General features: G+C 44.2%; 1 long non-coding RNA gene and 1 pseudogene across 2 annotated transcripts in view; one reads left to right on the top strand and one right to left on the bottom strand.

Annotated features, from left to right (window-relative positions):
• LOC147031516 (uncharacterized) overlaps positions 1-24,653 on the bottom strand; it is a 245,143-nt gene that overhangs the window by 59,175 nt on the left and 161,315 nt on the right. The window contains exons 3-4 of one of the 2 annotated variants that reach the window (XR_015053355.1): positions 18,017-18,041; positions 10,183-10,401 (exon numbers count right to left, since the gene is read on the bottom strand). The exons of the other annotated variant lie outside the window; for it this stretch is intronic. This is a non-coding gene — a long non-coding RNA (uncharacterized LOC147031516). Of the gene's footprint in view, positions 1-10,182; positions 10,402-18,016; positions 18,042-24,653 lie in introns of those variants that run through there. 2 annotated transcript variants of the gene reach the window in all.
• On the top strand, positions 2,724-7,045 carry LOC147031518 (18S ribosomal RNA; annotated as a pseudogene).

Genomic DNA, 24,653 nt, shown 5'->3' with positions numbered 1-24,653 from the left:
TCCGTAGACCTACTCAGACCCCAATTTTTTTTAATGCCATGAACAAACGTTGGTACATACACAGTGATTAACGCTGTGGTAAAATTTCATCGAAATCCTAGCTGTAGTTTCAGAGAAGTTGAAAGTATTTGTGGACGGACAGACGGATGACATGCCGTCCCACAAGCTCCCCGGAACTACGTTCCAGGTGAGCTCATAATAATGACAAAAGACTCATGAGAAAGGGTGAGGTGTTAATGCACTGGCAATATTATCCTCACAGATTTAACTCAGAAGTGATTATTGCTTTTCTTTATTAATTTGTGGACCAGTTGATGTTGCGTGCTTTTTTTTTTTGGACGAAGCGCGAAATGTGAGGCGCCAGCCCAATAAGGTGGCATTAACATGCACCAAACACCGATAAGGTGTAGCAGTTGCACAGCTACGCCATGATCACACGGCAACGTGCTTTGCACTTTTGAACTGAGCGTACACGTACCGTCTCGGACCTGGACGCCTCGCGTGGTGGAAGCTCCCATCGCTGGTGGAAGGACACACCCGTTGAGACTGCGAATGGCTCATGAAATCAGTTATTGTCTCTTTGAGCGCTCGGACGATATTGTTGTTGGATACCTGTGGCAATTCTAGAGCTAAAGGCCCGGCCACACCTTGACGTTTTAGCCAGTGATGGAAACGTATTAAAATGTATGTAAAACGCTGGCTGACGTTGAACTTTTGATGTTTTTTTTTTTAAGATTCGGACGTATTCATAACGAGTTGGTCGTATGCATAACATAGTAGTAAGGGACACAGAACGTTTCGTTGTGTTATAGATAACTTTACACCAACGAATGCTGAACCTGTTGTCGGCCTACACAACCGATGCCCAACGATAGTCTAACTTCGGCATAGCGCGTTGCACGCATCGCCGACGATGTCGTGACGTAGCCTATTAAAAGGCTGACGCACAACGATTCGAATCATAACTGCCGTAGAAATGGAAGTGTCAACATCGCGGTCACACCTTGGCGATCTTGCCAGCGTATGCCGACCTAAGAAAAATGTGTCTAAAACGTTGGGGCACGTCAAATACGGTATGAGTAAGTTTGGTATACGTGAGTAGAACGCTAAAGTACGCTATCATACGTCGTAGTAAGTAGAGAACGTCATTAAATTTCAAACATGTTCAAAATTTTACGACGTACTCGGCGTATGACACATGTTCCGCATGCGATGGGGATAAGTTTTACACACGATATGTGGACGCTTACACACGTCCACAAACGCTACTTATAAGCTACTCATAAGTCGAAACACGTCGCGGTAATGTCTTTTTTACGCGAAACTTATTTCTAACTTATGTTTGACGTGCTTTGAACCAATTCTTTACGTAGTCCCAACACACATCGACGTATGTAGACGTATTCCAATGACGTCTTCCGGTCGACAAAAAAAAAAAAAATTAACGTGTTTCTAAGTTACAACTGCCATATAAAGACGTGTTCCCAGCAGTTTTGGGAATTGGTATATAAAAATGCTGCTCATAAAAGGGGAACCCAACAGTGTTTTCGAGTTCCTTCTTGAGTCGATGTCCATGTCTGCAGTATCAGTATCAGTATCAGTATTAGTATTAGTATTAGTATTAGTAGTAGTTTGTTCATGTTGGCAGTAGTAGGTGAGTGTGAGTGGGAGGTTGTGGGTTATGATGGATCGTCCTTGCGTCCGCGTGTCCACGGGTAGGTTCATAGGCTGCCACTCAACGATTTAAATGGCTGCATCTCCACTATTGAAAGTAGACGCTTGCCTCAACAATTGGATTTTTTTTACACTCAACGACTTTTAAACGGTACCACTCAACTATTTTCATTGTTTACAATGAACGATTTAAATTGCTGTCACTCGCCTTTGTTTTTTGATGCTGGGGTTTGGAAATTTTAATAGTTTCTATTGAACGTGCTAAATCGCTCAAACCCCACTATTGAAAGTAGACGCTTGCGCTCAACAATTGGATTTTTTTTACACTCAACGACTTTTAAACGGTACCACTCAGCTATTTTCATTGTTTACAATGAACGATTTAAATTGCTGTCACTCGCCTTTGTTTTTTGACGCTGAGGTTTTGAAATTTGAAGCGTTACTTCTGAACGTGTTAAAACGCTCAAACTCGACTATTTTAAATAAACGCTGCCAATGGACAATTGGAATCATAGCCAAGCTAGACATCGAAGTGTGAACATCCTCGTCATGCCGAAGAAAAGTTTGAAGAATGCTGCAAATAAGTGTCCTGGCCGTGGCCTTGGACGCTGACGCAAGGACGATCCATTATACCGACGTCTTTCAGCCTATGAGTAACTTAAAAGTAACGTCTGTCGATGTGTGGCAACGATCGCGTAACGTGCCAACAACACGTTAATCATAGGTTAGAAATAAGTTTTGGGTACGCTAAACATTACCTCGGCGTGTCTCAACTTATGATTAACTTACAAGTAGCATGTGTTGACGTCTGTCAACGATCGCAGACCGTGCATACAACTTGTGGCCAGCGTAGCGGAATGTGTGAGTCATACGCCGGCATACGTCGTGAAATTTCAAGCATGAAAAAATTTGAGGACAACCGAAAAGTACAACGTTTAAAGCCAACGTACAACGACGTATGGCAGTGTTTTTCAGCGTGCTCTCAATGTTATCAAAACTTACCCATAACGTATTCAACGTGTGCCAGCGTTTTAGAAAAAAAATTCAAAAATCGGCATACGTTGGCTAAAACGTCAAGGTGTGACCGGGCCTTAATACATGCAAACGAGCACCTGGGCCAACAAAGTCGAAGTGCCTGACCCAAACGGATGTATTGTGCATGGATGCGATATGGATGGATGCGAAGCACACACTATGGAATATCGAAGCATGCACAATGCGATGTTCAGGCAGGCACTACACACTACGCACGAGGGGTGGCACGCATTTATCAGCACCAAAAATCGAAGCGATGAAGGAGTCTGGATAAACGATTGCAGCTGGCTTGGCCTCTATGCCAGCAACGTTTTATTTGAATGTCTGCCCGATCAATATTTGATGGCACGCTTCGTGCATACCATGGTGACAAGGGGCCACGGGGAATCAGGGTTCGATTCTGGAGAGGGAGCCTGAGAAAGGACTACCACGTCCAAGGAAAGCAGCAGGCGGGCAAACTACCCACTGCTGACATGGTGAGGTCGTGATGAAAAATACCGTTGCAGGCCTCGGTCGAGATGCTGCTATCGGAATGGGTTCGCCCTACACCCATGTGCGAGGATCCATTGGAGGACAAGTCTGGTGCCAGCAGCTGTGGTAATTCCAGCTCCAAGAGTACAAGTGAATTCTGTTGCAGTTAAAAAGCTCAAAATTGGAAATCATGCCAGGGCTCGCGCCTTGCGGCAGGAACGAAGCAAAGCGAAGTGGCACAGCTCCGTAGCTGCGCAGTTGCGATCTCAGTTATGTGACACTTTGTGTACTACCATACTTTGTGTGCGTGCCCCTTCCCTCCAGTCCTACAATGGATGAACTTCAGATGAAGTTCCCATAGAGTGTTGCGAAGCTATGCGAGAAGCAAAACGGTGTGAAACTGTGTGAGTGATGATGCGAAGCATGACATCATAAAATATTGTTATGGATTTCAGAATTGCATCCAACTAATGCACACAACACCCAGGTCCTCAGACAGTTATGTCCATAAACGCATGTTCAGAATAGACCCATCCCCTTGTCTGGTGGGATTCTAACTCTTTGATGCATTGGAAAAGGGTATAGAACAGATTCCCTTTCTTATGGGATGGTCTTTTCCTCTTCACGACATGTTCATGCACGCGAGAGATAGCCGTTAGGCCAATGGCGGCTCGTTCTACCCCTTTCCATCGGGACACATTGGCTTGGAGGTGGACGATGTTTACACTTTGAACTTACAGGACATTTGATTAAGCACACCGCAGGCTTTTCCTGAATGGTTATTCTGACGGTCAAATATGACTGTGGATCATTTACCTCATCCACCTATCTTTCATTGACATTCGGCACCACCTCTTTCACCGACGTTGACGCCCACCATTTTCCATCGACGTTTTATGCCCCGTTTGGCAGCTCTGTGGATGCTGGCTGGCTCTTGTTCGTGTCGGGCTGTATGAGGAAAGGATGATCGCGAGATTGACGGTTGAGGTCACGTGCAGCGATGTGGCAATAGGCAAGGTGTATTTGGCTGAAGTCTGCTTGAGGCTCTGCCCACACTGGTCGTCTATAAAAGTGACGGGAGGACCGCTTTCTGTCAGTTGGTGATAGCTCCTGACCGTTGCTCACAGCTCCTTATGGTTCCTGACAGTTCCTGACCGTTGCTTGCAGCTTCTTACAGCTCCTTGCCATTGTCTGTTGGTTGCAGTCCTTGATAGCTCCTGACGGCTGGTGACGGTTCCTTACAGCTCCTGACCGTTGGTGACGGTTCCTTACACCTGCTGACCATTGGTGGCAGTTCCTGACAGCTGCTGATGGTTCATTACAGCTCCTGACCGTTGCTTACAGCTCCTTACAGCTACCCATTGGTTACGGCTCCTGATAGCTCCTGACGGTTGGTGACGGTTGGACCGTTCCTGTTGGTTCTGCTCAGAACCTGCTCTCGGCGTACCTGATTCTTGGCCTACCTGGTTATTGGTGTACCTGATTATTGGCATCCCTAGTTCCTGTGGGTGACAATGTGACATTGATTGGTGTTTGAGCCTGTTTGCGGGTGGGTGTACGGCGAGGCAGGGCGCTGACAGCGGACCAAGGCACGCTCACACATTTTGGGACATTTTATTAGATGCAGGACGATTTCTGCCTTGGTAAGCTGAGACCAGATTTATTTCCCCCCTCAATGATCTGCTGGGTACCCATGTCTAGTATTTAATTGTTAAGTAAGGCATAGTGATAAGCATCTGCTCTTTGTCTATTTTTCTATAACTGTTTGTTGAATTCTTTCTTTGTTTGAGATTATTTTGTTGATTGATTATTTTGATTGTTTTGAATTCATCCATTTACTCCACAAAGAAATAAAAAGTTCTTCAGTTCATTTATTTTTCTTTGTAATAAATTCCTTGTTGACGTTTCAACCTATCTGTGCTCATCCTTTCTCTCCATTGATCTAGCATTGTCCGAACCTGGATGGACTGGGAGGTAATTCCCAAACTAATTAATTTGTCATAGTCGGCATGCACCAGCGGTAAACGCTCGGCCACTCTACTTAAGACCTAATCAAGATAAGATTGGTACATTGCCGAGGGCACATCCCCTGTTCAGGAAACCACATGACTTCTAGTTAAATGGCAAATTAGACTGTGGATACTGGAATTCATGGTTAACTGATTGGCGTTTGTGGTTGTTAAGCAACCCACCATACCACAAAGTTAATTGTGAGCAGTGGACCCAGGTCCGGTTTTTCAGAGGAGAAACGAGGATTAACCCCCTCATAATACACTCGGTACTCGTGGCCGTAACAATGTGAAATATGAGAGAGGCGGTGAGACTCTCTCTGTATGTCTATAATTTAGAAAATTGAGGAGATTCTCTCAGAGAGAACTGGGAGCAACCTGGGAACTGTGAGTGAATAGCGGTGCTTGCACTCACTGTCACTGTGTGTGTGCACTCACTATGTGTGAACTGACTTTGTGTGTGCGCTGCGTGTTGTGAGTTGCGAGTTTCCTCTTCTCGCCCGGGTGCCTGCCCCTGGTGGTGAGACAGATTGTGCTGCAGCCCCGTGCCCGGCTTCCTCCCGATATTGCTATGTGCGTCAGGCGTCAAGTAGTGTGAACCGTTTACTGTTTACCTTGAGGAAACTGGAGTGCTCAGAGCGAGTCGGTTTGTTGCCTGCAGCCTGGGAATAATGGAACAGGGCCTTGGTCCTGTTTTGTTTGTTTTGCAGGATGGAGGTCATGATTGAGAGGGACTGCCATACATTTCCACTGTGACATGAGAGGTGAAATTCTGTGACCGGCACAAGACGCACTAAAGCGAAAACATTTGCCAAGAATGTTTTCCTTTATCAAGAATGAAGGTCGGAGGCTCAAAGGCGATCAGATACCGCCGTAGTTCTGACAGTAAACGATGCTGACTGGCGATCGGGCAGCGTCGAACTACGAGTGGCATGACCCCTTCAGAAGCCATGATGGGAAATCAGAAGTTTCTGGGTTCCAGGGGAAGTATGATTGCAAAGCTGAAACTTAAAGGAATTGACGGAAGGGCATCACCAGGAGTGGAGCCTGCGGTTCAATTCGGCTCAACACAGGAAAGCATATTTGGGCCGGACACGAGAAGCATTGACAGACTGAGAGCTCCTTCATGATTTTGTGGGTGGTGGTGCATGGCTCTTCTTAGTTGGTGGAGCCATCTGTCTGGTTGATTCTGATAATGAGCGAGACTGAGACACACTAACTAGTTCTGCGACCAAAGCCAGCGATCATATGGATTGTTGCCCCTGGTTGTGAACTGCGTACGAGGGACTTAAGGAGGTGATGCGGACACCTACCTTGTTGTGAAACATTGTTGGGAAACGTTCATGGGGACTGCTCCTGGTGGCCGGCAGATGGTTTGATTTTACCCACTTCTTTGAGGGACGAGCGGCCAGAATAGCCGTGTGAGATGAAACAATAACAGGTCTGTGACGCCCTTTGATGCACGTGCACTACAATGGATGGGTCAGCGTGTACCATGCTCTATGCCGACAGCTCAGGTAAACCGCTGAGCCCGGTCCATGATGGAGACTGGAGCTTGAAACACTCCTCCATGAATGAGGAATTCCCAGTAAGCGGGAGTCACCAGCTCACGTTGACTGAGTCCCTGCCCTTTGTGCACACCGCCCATCGCCACTACCAATGGGATGGTTTGGTAAGGTCCTCAGATCAGCTGCTGCACGATCCCTTAACGCCCACATTCATTGTGTGAGGGCCTCGTCAAAGGTTGGTCGAAAATATGAGCGAACTTGACTGTCTCGAGCAGTGTTTCTCAACCAGGGTTCCCCGGAACCCTAGGGTTCCGCAAGAGGTCGCTCGGGGTTCCGCGAGGAACAGTAATAAATCGGCTGATATATTTTTTGAATAGTTTTTGTTTGATTTAATATTCGTAATTTTACTATACACGTACGGCATATTGCTGGAAACTCCTTGGTTATTATAATAGAGGCTTCAACCTCTTATTATTTACAATTATAACAACCATAACAACCACGAAGCGCTATGGACGCCCGGAATAACGACTCGTCATTGAACACGACACACGGCCTGTACGTGATGATGTCACCAATGATGACGTGGTCTGTCTCATTGCCAATAAATTTGCCAAAAGTGGGTCATTTTTTTCCTTAAACCAGGTTTCCAAAAAATATATATTATATTTACCACGTGAACTACGATAAAAATGTAAAAGAGCTCGATATTAATAATGGTATATAATAATTTTTATGTAGGGGTTCCCTGAGACATGAAAACTATTTCAAGGGTTCAACAAGGGTAAAAAGGTTGAGAAACGCTGGTCTTGAGGCAGTAAAAGTCATAACAAGGTTTCTGGAGGTGAACCTGCAGAAGGATCACTGATGAATGATGCCTACCCAACTCATGATCCTGTTGCCTACTGAGTTGATGACTCCATGATTATGCCTTTCTTTTTGCCTTTGCATCACTGCAGAAACTCCCAAATGCCTCACAAAAATGAAAAAAAAGATACTCTGCGCTCTGTGTTTTCTGTCTCTCTCTGTCTGCCCCCTCCCCCCACCTACTAATGCAGTGCAGTACCCTTTCACACACATCTCTCACTCTTTCCCTGCCTCCGGATGTGTCCAGGTAGTGATTATGTTCAGACAATGTTTGTTTCCAGACGTTACCAGATTTAATTGTGTTTGTGTCCAGGTGATGTTTGTACCCGGACATGTCTGGGCGTTGTTTATCTCCAGACAGTCTTTGTCTCTGGACATGTCTGGGCCATATTTGCTTGTCTCCAGATGTATCCAGGCAGTGTTTATGTCCGGAAGGGAATTTGTCTCCGGACACGTCCAGGCAGTGTTTATGTCTGGACGGGACTTTGTCTCAGGACGTGTCCAGACGGTGTTTATGTCCAGAAGGGAGTTTGGCTCTGTACATATTTTTGTGGTGTTTGTCTCCGGATGGCTTGGCTCCAGACGCGTCCAGGTGGTGTTTGTCTCCGGACGTGTACGGGCGGTGTTTGTCTCCGGTCGCGTCTGGGTGGTGTTTGTCTCTGGGTGTTATTTAAAGTATGAGCGGTAGAAAATGAATTTCAGACATTATTTTGTTTCCATCTTCAATGTTATTCTATACAGAATCATTTAGATGAGACAGTATGAATCTTGATTAATGCTCCACCGCACGTCTGCCTTCCCTTCCTCTCACTTCATGCTGACTTCCCTCCCCCCCTCCTCGCTCCCCCTCCCTCCACTCTCTCTTCCCCCCTCCACATCCTCACTCTCCCTCCCCTCTCTTTCTCTCTCTCTCCCCCACCCCTCTTTCTGTAACCCTCCTCGCTTTTCCCCCACACTTGGTATTCCCGTCAGCGAAGTGATGGGTGGTATTTGTTCGTACATAATATTGTAACGAATTTGGAAGCTTACTGCACTCAACATTCAGGTCCTTATAGAACAGTTATATTGGTAAGTGTGTGTTTCTAGTTAGAGTCCATCCCCTAGTCTAATGGGAATTAAATGTTCATGCGCTGCAGAGTTATTTTGATAGTTAGGATTTTTACATCAACGACAACAACGCCCACCTTCACTTTCACACGACAACACTCTGCTCGTGGCATTCTTCGTGCGCGCATGTGGGCAGAGTCTGACAAAGAGATGGCATCCCTCTTTGGCCAATTGGCAAGGAGCGGGCGTCTCACCCGCCCCGTTTCCGACTTGACACCATTGCCATTATGCACGTGGCCGAAGGCGAGGAGGTGGGCGGAGCCACAAACTCCTCCGATCGGGACTCCGCCCAGAAGGGTGGGAGTTGCCCCGCCTACCGTGGGCCTGTCCAATGGAGGACGGCCAGGGAATCACGGGATGGGTCCGACCAATGAGGAGGCGAGTGGCCAGGAGAAGAAGCCCCTCCTTCCTGAGGGGCTTCTTCTGAGGGAAAGGGTGGTGGTCTGGACCAGTGAGTGGAGAGACGGTGTGCTCGTGACAGGAGCGTTCGCAAGACAGAGTGACCGGGGCGTTCTGTCTGGCAGTCAAGGTCGCGTAGCCTGGTCATCTTGTCAGCCTGGTCGTCTCGTCTTGCCTGCCGGCGTTCTGTCTGGTCCACCTTCGCGCCGGCTGGCGCCCATCATTGCATTGTGTTGCGGATTTGAGTCCCGCCAAACAGGATCATCGAAAACCGCACGAGGCGGGGAGGTGCAAGACAGGTTCTCCCCTTCGGCTCACCTTCCCTCCCGAGCTGATGGGCCAAAAAAGGCCACAGCCATCACTTCTTTTGGGTATTTGTGTGTGCGTGTCTGTGGGCCCATCTTCAAGTAGAATTGTTGAAGTGCCTTGTACATACTTGCATTTCTTTTAGTCGATTTAACTCTGCTCCTTGTGTGTTCCCTCCCCCCCCCCCCAACTACAAATAAATCCCCTGTTAAATGTACCAGCTTGTTTCTGTGTTTTCCTCATTGGTTTAGCACGGTGCGTGTTGGTGGATTAAAAAGGTCGTTGCTGCTGTAGTTGTGCATTTGGACCGACGGGACCTCGGTAACCATACGCTCGGGTTACGCACGGGTCGAGCACGGCAACGGCTCGTCCCGTTCGAACTCCGTCGAGGGTGTGAATTCCTTGGTAGCTCGCCACGTGGGCCTCTAGGTATTTTGAAGTTTGGCAAATAACCCTGTACCACGCGGTTGAATTATTGATGATTCATGGTCCTGTAAGGGACCCGTACCTTCGGAGTTATCAGAAAGGTACGATCTAGATTCCGGGTGTTCGGTGGAGCCGACTCTACTGCTCCATCTCGCGATCGTGCTCGCCGCTGACGCCCGGCCCACAACAATATGACCTCAACATATGATCTTCACAAAACATATTACTCGATTGTGACAGTGTGTCAGCAATGTACTTACTCGAGGCCTAAACACAGAGATGTTGAAATGAACCTGTGGAAAGCAATCTTTTTAATAACATGCGCACATGTAAACACTATAATAGTTAAATTTATGTTGTTGTCAACAAATCACCCACTACAAACTCAACATACAATCTTTGCAAAACATATTACTTGATCACTTCTGGGAAAAAAATGCAGGGGGTATTTTAACACAAGACACGATCAAGGTCTGAAGGCCAATTTATCTGATTTTAATTTTTCATCCATTTCTAATGCTTTTTTTTAATCGAAAGATAAACCTCAACCTTCCTCTGGATGAAAGAAGAGGCCCTGCAAAGTCTGGTTGCACTGGTTCCTGTGGGGTGCGAGTGCGTAAATGAACAAACAAATGCACAACTTTCTTCTTTATATAATACAGCTATATATATATATATATATATATATATATATATATATATATATATATATATATATATATATATATATATATATATATATATATATATATATATATATATATATATATATATATATATATATATATATATATATAGTTATGGATTTCAGAATGTGGTCTGATGAATGCATCCACACATCCAGGTCCTCAGACAGTTATTTCCTTAAATGCATGTTCAGGTTAGCCCCATCCCCATGTCTAATGGGATCTTAAATGTGATGTGTTGAGAAGGGTAAAGGATAGATCCCCTCTCTTATGGGAAACTTTTTTTTCTTTACGACAGACACGTTTACACACATTTCTTTCACGAGTTCTGAAGCCCGCCCTCGTTTTTCCTCAGCAACATTCTTTTGCGAGCTCCGATGCACGCCTTTTTTGAGAGCACATGGGTCGTCATGGTAACCATGCACCAGTGGGGCGGGGTGAGTTTGGGGCGGACTGACCGGCGGAGGCGGGCCGGAGTTATAAAAACGAGTGAGAGGTACGTTCTGAGGAGAAAAGAGGAGAGAAAAAGTGTGAAGAGAAAAGCGTGAGGAGAAAATTGTGAGGAGAGAAAATCACGAGGAGAAAAAGCGAGAGGAAAAAGAAAAAGCGAAAGGAGAGAGGAAAAAGCAAAGGGAGAGAGAAGCGAGCAAGAAGCGGGTGTCTGACCAGTGCCGATGAAACAATTCGTCCTTCCCAGTGCTTCGGCAAGCGAGTGTGTGGGGCGCGTGTGGGTGTGAACAGCGCCGCCAACAAGTGAGGCACGGGTTGGTCAACAACAACACCAGGGTCTAAACCCACGACGGACGATCTCGGTGCCCTCCAGACGTCGACTTGCGTTCAAGGCTGCCCCGTGAGAGGGTGCACGGCAAAGCTGGGTGCTGGCGACGGACGTGACACACACGCGCATATTTCAGGACGTTTTTGCTTCACGGACGACTTTCTGGTGAGCGAGACGATTCTCCCCCTCCCCTCCCCCTGAATGATCTTCTGGGTACCCTTATTGTGTTTAGCTGTAAGTCAACTCCTGAGAAGCATCTGCTCTTTGTCTCTTTCCTGGCATTTTGATTGATTTTGCTTTGAAATTCATTCTTTATTTGCCTCAGAAAATAAAAAGTTCTTTTTATTTATTTTTTTATTATTAATAAATTATTTGTCGATTTCCAACCTGTCCGTGTTTGTCCTTTCCTTCCATTGGTCTCGCATTGTCCGAACCGAGATAGACTGGGAAGTAATTACCACATTTTTGACCAAAAATCGTCGGCAGCACCAGCGGTTAAAACGCTCAGCCGCCCTAATTAAAATCTAATCAGATAACATTGGTGCTTTGCCGACGGTACGTTCCCCACTCAGGTAACCACGTGACCTCATATTAAACGGAATAATTAGACGGCGGACACTGGAACTCGTGGTTGATTGAGTGGCGTTTGTGGTTCTAAAACAACCCACCGAACCACAATGCTAATTGTGAGCGGTGGCCCCAGGTCCAGCTCCACCAAGGACAACCGGGATTAATCCCCCCTGAGTGACAAGCTGTTATCTCGCCACATGGCCACAACACACACACACACACACACACACACACACACACACACACACACACACACACACACACACACACACACACACACACACACACACACACACACACACACACACACACACACACACACACCTTGACCCCGACATTCACGGGCTCCCTGTATTTGCGGTTGTTAATTTGCGACATGCTCCTTTATTCGTGGGAAATTGCCCGTATTCTCGGTTTTTGTGGTCATTTTGTTTTTTCCACGAGCGGCAAGCAGAACACAGTTCTAAAACACATCTTCCCCAGGCCATACACAAAGCAGCTGGATATATGTACAGTACAATACTGTACGTATGCAAAAAACACATCTTCCATGAGCCACAAACATGAACTGCTTCCTGCACATGGATTATAGCTTTGCAGCATAAACATAGTTTCGCGGGATGTCTCACCAGTGCAACACCATTCCGCGTGACGCCATACCCTATGAGTTACTTACAGAATGAAACTACTAACAGCATTTATTGATGTAACCAGTAATAACCAGGTCGCCACATATGGACATTACACAACGGAAACATTCACAGAGATGCCAACTTTTGGAAATCAGAATTAGGGAGGATTTTCAACCGACACCAAATAATGTGCGCGAAGCGCACATCTCGAGCGCGGAGCGCTCGACCCTTGCGGCGGGGTCCAGGGCCCGCCTTAGGGCCCTGGAAGCTCTGGGGTTCTAGACACTCTCTTGTGCCCTCTGAGCCCTATTTTGGAGCATTTAACATGTTAAGAATTCACACTTTTTGAACAAAAAAAGGGGAAAATTGTGCACTTTTTAATGTTACATGTATGTTAATATTAGTAAGTTAGGGGACAATCAAAGATTAACAAAAAGCACAAAAGAAGCAATATTTTTCTTACCTTACTGGCTGGTACTACTGCTGCTTGCTTTTTCCATGGCAGCTTTGCTGAGTGACAGCTGTGTGGCTCTTTTAGCCCTTCTGATTATGTCTTTGCTGTATTCTCTCTGGTAGCAAGGGGTGTTATGAGCTAGTTTTTCAATTAAGAGAGCTTCCAGGGTTTTGACACTCAAATTGGGACGAAATTCAGTATGATTCTTCCGTACAAGACTGAGTGCCCGCTCACATGATGCGTTCGAATGAGGAATGACCAAGATTCCCTTCATCACTTTGCTCAAATTAGGATACTTCTTGGCACCAGTGCAGGGATCTGTGAGCTGTGAAATCCGATGCCACTGCTCATCCACTCTCACTGTCTCAGTAGCAATTGTAGCTGTGGAGGCGTCTGCCTGGTAGTGAGCGAATTCACTCTCAAGACTGTCTATGTCACTATCACCACCACTGAACAGACAGGGGAATTTCTTGATGAAAAACTCCACACAGTCAAACCCCACTTCTTGGTGTAGCTTAACATCCAGCACCTGAGCATGCTTGGCTAATTCATCATCTAGCGGCCAGGTTTTGAAGATATAATTGCAGGCTTTCACATAATATGAGCGAACTGCACTGAAGAAACCTTGGATGTCTGACTCACTCAGAGTGAAGGTGGATTTCTTGAGACTCCTTTGTTCCCTTATATACAGTTTGGCATCGTTCCCAATCATGAGGTCCTCATCATTCTTCTGATGATTTCTGTCAGAGAAGGGTACATTTACCAGAGCAACCGATGACACCGATGGTTTCAAAAACCGTACGAAGATATCTTTCAGAAGACCATTCAATTCTCCGTGCAGGAGATGAATACAGGGTTCGTCTCTTTGGAGCAGAAGATTCCCCTTCTCAAAAAGCTTGTTAGCATATCGAAGGAAGAAACAATAGAGTTTTGTTTGTGGAGACAAGAACATCCTGTTGACATGTTTTTCTCTAGATTCCTGCACAGTGTTTGAGGAAGATGCGCTTTTAGTTGTAGAACTCGTAGTACACTTAGCCGCAGGGCGATCACACTTGCGTTTACTGCCAGCAGAAGAGGTCAGACTCGTAGTACCAGATCCAATTTTACGTTTGAGGAGAGAGCTTGAGGTAGGTGCAGCCAAGGAAGAAGACCTCTGATTCGAAGGTTTTGCTGAGCTTCTATCAAGTGATTTGGCAAAAGCAGAACTTAACTTGGGTCCTTCTTTGCCTGTAGATGGGACTATCACAGTCTTTCTCGACTCTGAAGGAATCTGCTTTGTAGATGAACGTGATGAAGGGCCGGTGATGCTACCTGCTCTCAGCATTGGTTTTGGTGCTGTCCCTGCTGTCTTCTTCGCAGCAGATACTGCAGTGGTAGTGGTGAATGCTGCTCCACGAGTGCTTGATCCTGCAGTGCCAGTACTGGCAGTAGATACAGTGCCGTCCTTCTTGCTCGTTGTTAGAGTCTTGGCTACAGTTGGTTGCATTTTTCTTCGTACTTCTTCTTTGAAGAAGAGGCGAAGTGGCTCCCACTGTTCAATCAGCCTGTCTAGGCACTGACCAAGGGACAGCCACCTTGTTGCGACATGCTTCAGAATCTTGTGTCGGGGCATCACAGAGTTCTTGCAGTGCTTTCACTCCTTTGACGCGTTTACTACTTTTGTCCAAGTAGTAGTAAATATCGATGAGAAAGTCATCTAATTCAATGGGTAAGGCCTGAGCCGCCTTCTTGGCCGGATTGTGCATCATATGGCAAGGGCATCCCATGATGTTGCACTCTGGATTTTGTTTGTGGATATAAGCAGCGACTCCTTTGTGCTTGCCCACCATGACAGAGGCATTATCAGCACAAAAGGAAACACAATTTCCCCACGGAATTTTCCTGTCACTGAACTCATGATCAAGCAGTTTGAAAATGTTTTCTCCAGTGGAATCTTGTTTGCACGCAGGCAAACTTAGCAAACCTTGCTTCACAATCCCAGCACTGTTGTCATAGTACGAAATCAGGACAGGATATAGCTGGGCCTCACCACTGTCATTACTACCGTCTGGAGCTAGGCTAAATGGAGCTAGTCTAGCAATATCGGCAATAGATGAAGCAGTAACATTTGACAACTCACCAATTACACTGGTCAACAACAAATTTGTTGTCTGCATTTTTTAAGCTGATTTAGGACGAATCTGATGCGCTGAATCCAAAACTCACATTAGTTTTGTTCAATCAGGTCAAGTTTTTGAGATATGGCCACATGTCGTTTTTACATTTTTGTTCACATGTACGCATGTGTGGAGCATTTTAGAAGAAGTTGGTGGGGGTAAAATGTCATGTCAAATAATTGTTTTGATTGGAAATAATATGACAAGAAGTATTCAGGTACGATAGTTCTGGGTGATTATGTCGAAAAGGGATCAGTTTGAAGTCATAAAACCTCAAAATCTTCCAAAAATTGGTGAGGCAAAGCATAAAGTTCGTGGATCAAAACTAAAGTTAATGGGGCAGATTTTGTAATAATGTGATACAAAAAAGTTGTATTTCTTGAAATAACGAACTCTGAAGAATGTACAATACCTACATGCGCCAATTTATGACATGCGCTTCTGCTCAAGCTTGGAGTGCCACAGTACGAACCCAAAGATTGGAGACTGTTCATTGACAGCAGCAAGCGATCAATGAAATGTGTTCTGCTACACAACGGCAACCAGTTTGCCTCTGTACCCATCGCTCACTCGACTACACTGAAGGAGAAGTATGAAGCGGTGAAGTACGTGCTGGAGAAAATTGGTTATGATCAGCATAAGTGGTTTATTTGTGTTGACCTGAAGATGGTGAACTTTTTGTTGGGACAACAGTCTGGCTTCACCAAGTACCCATGTTTTCTGTGCATGTGGGATAGTAGGGACCGTGCTCAGCATTACACGAAGAAGGACTGGCCTGTGCGGGAGGAATTGGTGCCATGCAAAGAAAGGAACGTCATCAACGACCCTCTGGTGGACAGAGACAGAATACTCTTCCCACCGCTGCACATCAAGCTCGGCTTAATCAAGCAGTTCACCAAGGCTCTGGACAAAGATGGTGACTGCTTCACTTACTTGTGCCAGGCTTTTCCAGGATTGACCATGGAGAAGTTGAAAGTTGGCATCTTTGATGGTTCTCAGATCCGTCAGCTCATCAGAAATCCAGAGTTCAAAAACTCAATGAATGAAGTGGAACTGGAAGCGTGGAAGACATTTGTTTTGGTAGTGAAGAACTTTCTTGGCAACAATAAGGCCAGAAACTACGCAGAACTTGTCAACAACATGCTGACTGCTTTCAGAAACCTGGGCTGCAACATGAGCATCAAGATGCACTACCTATTTTCACATATGAACCGGTTTCCTGAGAACCTGGGTTCAATGAGTGACGAGCAGGGGGAGAGATTCCATCAGGACATGAAGGAGATGGAGACCAGGTATCAGGGTCGCTGGGACGCAGTCATGATGGCTGACTACTGTTGGAATCTGAAGAGAGACCTCCCTGCCGCTGAACATTCCAGGAGTTCGAAGAAACGGAAGTTCAAGCCCTGAAGTTTGAACAGTGGTGATGCAACATGCAATTTACTTGTACTTACCTTTATCAATGCCCACCATTCAGATGACAGTAATCGATGTTTCTATCATGTAATCAATAAATGTTGTTGGCAAAACATTTTTTTTCTTAAAAACATGTTTAGGATGATATGTGTTGACAAAAATCAGCTGATAATGCCACAAAAATGTAATTGATTTTGTCACAAGATCTGATTTTTTCAAATCAACTTAGCACAAAAACCTGACCTGATGGAGAGAAACGGATGCCATTTCCTGATTCAGCAGTGCCAGAATACCCTAATTCACTTGTAGAAATCTAGACAACATTCAGAAAGTAAAAAATTGTTGACCAGTGTTCTTTTTTTCTTCTTTGTTCTTGTTCTTTTTTATTTTTTTTTATTTTTATTTTTTTTTTCTTGCTTTTTGTTCTTGTTTTTTTTTTATTTTTTATTTTTATTTTTTTTTTTTTGTTCTTGCACATCTTGCACATCTTGCAAGTTTTTGTTCTTGCACATCCATACTTTGAAGCAACTTTTGAATCTGGAAACATCTTTTGAAATTGAGGTCCAGCATGATCTGAGACTGATATGGGCAAGTTATGTTCCACAATAAATCCACTAAAGAGAAGTTCCGCTCGGGTAACATCCTCTTCCTCGCTTGTCCCTTGTTTGGTGAAATCATTCAGAAGTGTACCGGTACTCGTGCTCGAAGATCTCTCCTTTGCAATGTCTGTGTGCCGTTTGCTTCCAACGTGCTTCCGAATATCATCGCGACCTCCGTGCTCAACTGAAATATCAACGCTGCATACTGTACAATACGCATGATGAATTCCTCTTTCAGACTTTCGAATACACGGGTATTGGAGACTGTATTCGGTCTTGTACTTCTGAGACCATTTCTTGGTCTTCGTAAGCTTCTTTTCTGCCATTTCGTAATCAACATCGAGGGCTTGAAGCATCGGTAACTTCGAAGTCGATGTTCCAAAGCTGCAGCGCGACTCGTAGAACTCTAGCGGCTGTTAAACACCGCACGGTGGTCGCGACCGCCGGGCTGGTACGGGGCCCAGCTGCATGCAGTGAGCGTATCGCATGCATATACACTGTGCATACATACCGCATGCACTGTATTGCACACATACCGCATGCACTAAATCTCAGTGCATGATCGCATAAGCGAGATCCAGACCCAATGTTTCGCTGCTCCTCATTTGAATTTGCAATTTTTAACGTACAATTTGGTAGCAGCGAACGTTATGGAGTTACCACATGCTATACGTAGCAGACGATGCTTTTCATTCAATTCTCATACCAGTACATTCTGATTAGTGAACAGTGCAAAAATATCAAAATTTCGGGAGGATAAGGATAGTGATCGTAAGGGCGGGAGTTTGGGTGAATTTTCGGAAGCCTCCCGATGAAATCGGGAGGGTTGGCATTGCTGCATTCAGCGCATCTTAGTGTAAATCAACATCTTGCTAGAAACAGCACCACCTGAGATATTACACTTAAAAACACTCAACATAATTTACCTGTTGATGGGAAAGACGTCATGTCCTGTGAGTTAAAGAATGGAAACAATCAGCATAGCTATTGGTGTAATTAGCAACCAGCTACATCCAGACTAATTATACAATAACATCGCTCACCACATCTATTATATATGTTACTAAAACTCTCATCTTGTATGTATGTATGTATGTATGTATGTATGTATGTATGTTCCTGAAATACAGCCAAAAACAATACATGATAGTGCAAAAATTCTAGGGCCACCTTGTTCACCATTCTCCTGCGGTGTGCAGTATCAAATTTCATTCAAATCGGGCAACAAAAAATTATTTTAAAAATCAATTCCCGATTCAGTGAAGTACTCTCCGGGAGTATTTGATCAATGCAAACAACCTCAGCAGTATAGTTCGCTGGCGCTATCTTGTTTTTTTTTCTTGAAATGATTTATTTTAAAATCTCAAACATTTAGTATAGACAAAGAACGATTTATTTTACGGCATAAAATAACCATCGCCATTTTGATCTCATACTTCCGTGTTCATTAATAAATAAAATTGTGTTTGGAAGATTACGCACAATAATTTCTTCGACTTTCTTTTCTCCGTTTTTTTTTCACATTGACGCGCAATATCAAGTTTCGTTCAAATCGGGCAACGAAAAAAAATATTAAAAAATAAATTCCCGATTCAGTCAAGTACTTCGGGAGTATTTGAACAATGCAAACAACCTCAGCGGTATAGTTCGCTGGAGCTATCTTTATTTTTTTTTTTTGAAATGACTTTTTATCAACCGCTGTCACAACGGGAACCCAACGGGTTCACGGGTCGTCTAGTCACCCATAAAAATCCCCCACAAACAATGTGCAGACCACACCAAGCCCTGGATCGCTATCATTCTTGGCTTGTTGCTCTGACCTGTGTGTTGCCTCTCATTCCGTTCATTCTTAAAAAATGGAAAAGCTCGTATGGAGTTTAGGAAAAAGCATCTTGATGATACTGCAGGCATGTGGAGAAAAATTTTGTGGTCAAATGAGACAAAAATTGAATTCTTTAGTCGAGATTCAAAGTGATACGTCTGGCGCGAGCCTAACACTGCACATCACCCAGTCAACGCCATCCCTACTGTCAAGAATAGTGGTGGCAGCATCATGTTATATGGGTGGTGGCAGCATCATGTTATAGGGGTGGTGGCAACATCATGTTATGGGGGTGGTGGCTGCATCATATTTTAACTGCTTGGAGAGATCTCTTCCTTGTACATAATCAAGGAATCAAAATTTCCACACCAAAAAATGTCATCGTTTTTACCAGCCAACAGCTCCCAAGGTTAATTCACTTCCACTCGCAATAAAGTATCGAGCAGGTTTTGTGTCAAACTGGTGCCTACGAAAGCATAATTATCTTGAAATATTTTTTATAATTTCTGCACACTTCACACATACCCTTGTCTTCACACATGTGTTTGTTGTAATCTCCTTTTGCAGTTTCAGAAGATGTAATGGAGTACTCCCAGTGCCTAAAGTATCCACATGTTTTTTTTTTAATGATCACATCTCAAGGACTGAGTTGTGATGTTTTTCTGTTCTCATATCGCTGACTCCGAACAACTTCAAACTGTCAAACTCTGCCAACAGCTGTCAACTGTGTAGACTCTGGCAACTGTGTCCACTCTAACCACTAACCGAGGTGATGTGCTGTGAATCTTTTGCGGTTTTAATTTGGTCCTCAAAACTTTTTCCTTTTCCATGTGCCTTATGTGTGGAATACACTTTGCAATGTAGGATGGTCTCCTCCTCCACACAACAGCTCACATCTTACATATCTGTTGTACTCGTCTGGAGTTCAGTTTGTGTTGTTTTTAGGGCAGGTGGAACCTCTTCAGCTTTTTGCTTCCATGTGGAGCTCTGTATCAAAAAGAGGTTATTCCTCACTGGATAAGGTACAGCCTTTATTATTTTTGGCACACATTGTACTGCTCAGTGTGGCCGCACAGACTTGGGTCTCAGCCTTGAAAGAGTCTGTGTCCCTTTAGTGCCTTTTTCTAACAGTTTACTGCCATAGTTTGGCATTTTCTGGTTGAAATCAACCATATGGGTTTCCCCAGGGGGCCTTAGTGCCCTTTCTGTTTGTCACGTCATGTCACTGATGACACTGGGTCATTGTGCTAAAAAGGTAAATTCCCAAGCCATCTTCTCTTGTGAGCAAATCTGTGCATTTTCCTTTTCATGTTTACATCATTTTTATTCTCCACCCTCCAACAACACCAGGTCTATTTGCTCACAGAAACGTCATTGTGGTTCCCCGATGATCTCCATAAGGTTATGGGACCTCCACCACCTCGATCAAAAGCTAATATAATGACAATGAATTTTTCCATTTATTTTCATCACATTTCAGTTTTTGACATGAGTGAGGATCAAAGATTATTTACTGAATTTGAGTGATCGTATCACTCCTCAAGCATGGTCATTTACTCCAAGGATCATTTGAAATTCTTGTGATGCTTTTAATGTGTCAAGCTGATGCTTTGCTGCCTGTTTTGCTCTGCAGTTTGTGGAACAGTTGATGGTGTTAAGAGGAAAAATCACCAAGATGAATCAGAATAAGCTGTACTGCACGAAATGCGTTGTTGGTGCCTCCAGAAAGATGTTTTCGATTCTCCAGCACAGTGCACATACACATCAGACTTCCTCGTAAGGTACAGGAAAAATGGGTTTGCTGATGATTTCTGCTACACAGTTCCAGAGCTGTGAGTAATCTTTTCCAGCTGCGTCCCATGTGATGCTGATCATGTGTCCTCATTGAAAATGTACAGTTATGACTCATGATTTGGATACACAAAAGTTCCTGCATTAATTTGTGGAGGTTTATTTTGCATTGGAGTGATTCAGATCGAATTCAAGTAATAAAAGATTTTTTACTAGAAAGGCACTCGGTAGAGTGCGTCGTCCACCATGCAATGCCTGATCCACGAGAACATATTGGGCCCAATAGATTTTTGAAATATCATGCGAAACAGAACTATATCGTTTTTGGCCCGATCTCTCAATGGTGAAGAATCACTTTCAAATTAAATAATTCTCCTATCCAGATCCGGATTTACCGCAAAGTGACCTTGACCTTTGACCTTGACCTTTATGTGTGCTGAAGGGTATTGCAATAATACTACGATATGTGTACCCACAAGAGTTTCCAATGAGAATTGTGCTCTACAGAGTGATATAAAGGTGAAAAAACTTACCAAGTAACAGATCTTGCAAAAACTTCGTTTTGGCATGATAAGAAATACACAAACAGGCAGAAATGGGTGAAAACATAACCTCCTTCACCTTCGGTAGCAGAGGTAAAAATACAAAAGGATGTAGGGATGTTCCTCCAAAAGGTATGTAAACAAGGGAGGGATGGTCACAATAAATGATCATGTGAAACCATCCCTACATCTCTCTGTGAATAATGGTTGTCTCTAGAAAAGACAGGTTATATTGAACACACACACACACAAACACACACACACACACACACACACACACACACACACACACACACACACACACACACACACACACACACACACACACACACACACACACAGTGCTTTTCCAGGAACAACCATTATTCAAAGAAAGATGTAGGGATGTTTTCACATCACCATTTATTATTATGTGGCCATCCCTACTTTGTTTACATTATTTTTGGAGTAACATCCCTACATCCATTTTCATTTTTAAAAATGTTATTATGACTTGTTTCTTTACTTTTTTATTTTATGTATATATATATGTTCTACTCTTGATTTACAAATGTTGTAGTTATTGATTTACAAACCTTATTGACGTGGTCATTGTCATGTAATGTTTGCAAACATTACAAACATTGTAATGGTCCTGTACATACTTTATGGACGATTTAACATATTAAATAATACGTACTTTATAGAAATATTCGTGCGTTGTTGCTGTCACTGACTTCGCGAAAATATTTCACAGTTAACCACACCCATGTATGTCTGATTGGTCTCAGGGCAAATGTGTCTAGCGGCCCCACCCCCATCATGTTGATTGACAGTCGTAGTCCTGCCCACCCCTCTGATCCCTTCCTCTTCCTTTAAAAAGGAATGCAGTTTTGCATACTTTTTGTGGAATCCTTTCAAGCTCTTAAAATTATGATAGCAAAGGATGCTGCACCAAGTAAAACTTTGTCGGATGGTACCAGAGTCATTGCCATTGAGAGAGGCAGCTCGGAAATACGCCGTCTGTAGATGATGATTATTATTATGAACGAGAAGATGAAATACCGGGTTTGACCGATCTTGTGTTTTTAGGGTTTTATTTTTTTATTACTTTTTCCATGGTCTGAACAACTGAAAAGTGATCCCTGCCGAGACAATCAGCTTAACAGATCAGGTAGGTTCTATATGTAGCCAAAGTGACTTTTCAAAGAAGATACTCCAACTTTGGTTTTGTGTGGAGCAGATGGGGCGGCCATTTTTTTCCTCGTTACCCCGACATAAAGTACTGGCACACTGATATTACAAAGCAATACATTTTGAATCCTCGAATGTGCCAATTGCTCAGTTAGACATACACAGTGTTCTTTTGTTGGTAAACTTTTCTACGTTTCTGTGTCTTCAGTAATACAAAGAATCCGCTCCAATTCCATGAACCATTGCAGTACTGTGATTTTGAAAATTAGAAAACGGATATAAAATGTGCCTGTTCGTCGTCATTGAAGGGCAATGGATGTTGCGGGATGGGGGAAAGTGATCATGTTTGCTTTGTAGTTATCTGGTCAAAGATGATGGTGGATGATGATCGTTGGATCATGGTGATTTTAAGGTGGGAAGTGATAAGTAGTTCTTCTTCTTGCATTATGCAGCTTGAGTCATCCCCACCTGGTGATAATTCAGCAGCCAACGGGGATTGAACTCGGGACCAAGGCAATCATGCTAACCGTTAAGCCAACACCAGACTTCAAGTGGAAATTGAAGTGTGGAGATGGAAACTTGAGGGTGGATGACTTGGGATAGTGTGTGGATGGAGCTCACTGGCAAGTGGAGATTGAAAGTCATTGTGGTTGAAGATGGTGGTTAGTGTATAACAGGTGGAAGATAAAAGTTAAAGATGGAAGCCTCACTTCTTTCCATGCATATTTTTGCTTTGTTATGATAAAAATTTTTTTCCAAAATATGATAAATTCCTGGGTTTTTTTGTCATCATCATTTTTAGTTGAAATCTTGCATGGTTCGTAACTTCTGCACATCAAAAGGTCATTGTGCAAGTGAGTCGGTGAGAGCAAATTAAATATTTATGAATCCCCTAATGTCAAGCAATCATCGTCGTAATAAAATATAATTGGTAGTATACCCATCCCTCAATTTACGGAATATGTACATTCTTGAAAGGTTGGACATCAAGCGGAATTCCGCATATCAAACCCTATTTACCTATTAACTTTTTTTTGTACGCAAAGTCAAAACTCACGAAAGAGGTCGAACCCTGAAAGGATCAGGAAGCAACAGAAAGAGGGAACAGGAGAAAGAAAGGGGTGGGGGGGGGGGTGTGAACACCAACAACAGGGATGAAGGATATAATCGAAGGAAACTTAGACAAATAAAGGATGTGGGGAGAAAATAATGAAGGGGAGGACATGAAGTGGACAAAATGGATACAGACGCAAACTCTCAGGAAGGAAAAAACTGAAAATTTGAAAGGAGGTGGGATTGCGAAAGAGGGTGGGGGGGGGTTATAGGGGAAGAAAAGGTCGTGGTTTTGGATGGGGAGTGATCTGAGATGGTGGTGAACAGCTGTTTTGAAGACCTGGAGGGAAGAGGGGGATTGAACAGAGTGAGGGAGTTTGTTCCAAAGGTGGGGAAAAAGAGGAATGAAAGAGTGAAGGTGAGCGAAGGCGATTCATGATTTTGGTCGTTTTATCAGAAGGGGGTTGTTGGCGGATCTTGAGCGCCCTGCAGAAATACGGAGGAGAACACATCTCAGACAGAACGGGGGGGGGCAGGCCAGGGAGGATATGGTAGAAGACAGAAAGACCACCGACCCACCTGTGGTGAGAGAGTGAGAGACCCAAAGAGTCAGCCTCATCGTAGGAGATACCAATGATCCTAAATGCTTTGGTTTCCACAGCATGAAGCCAAGAAAGGTGAGAGGCAGGAGCACCAGCGCAGAGGGGAGAGCAGTATTCCATCAGGCTGTGGACGAAAGATTTGTATGTGATCAGGAGCTCAGGTGTGCCAAGGAAGGACTTTGCACGATGAAGGATGCCCCGTCGGCGACTGGCTTTGGAGGCCAGCTTGGGAATGTGGCTTTTCCAGGAAAGATCATGGCAGATAGTGAGACCCAGAAGCTTGAGTGAAGGGACTTCTCCAAGAGGATTGTTGAGAAAGTAGATGGGGGGGCAGGGGCGGGGGGGGAGGGTTCCAGACGGTCCTTTCGGAGAGACATAGTGAGAGCGTGAGATTTGTCCAGATTGAAAGATATGTTCCATGTGTTGGACCAGCTTGTGATTTTATCCAGATCTGCAGATTATGAAGAAGCTGCTGCTTGCTAATCTGAAGGATGACAGATGGTACAGCAGAAGGTGGAGTCATCAGCAAAGAGATAAAAAGGATTTTCCAGAGAGTCAGAGAGATCATTGATGAATAGGT

Source organism: Eptatretus burgeri, chromosome 2 (assembly GCF_056783735.1).
Source record: "Eptatretus burgeri isolate ZD-2024b chromosome 2, Ebu_testis_v1, whole genome shotgun sequence".
NCBI lineage: Eukaryota > Metazoa > Chordata > Myxini > Myxiniformes > Myxinidae > Eptatretus > Eptatretus burgeri.
This window is presented reverse-complemented; position numbering and strand designations above follow the sequence as displayed.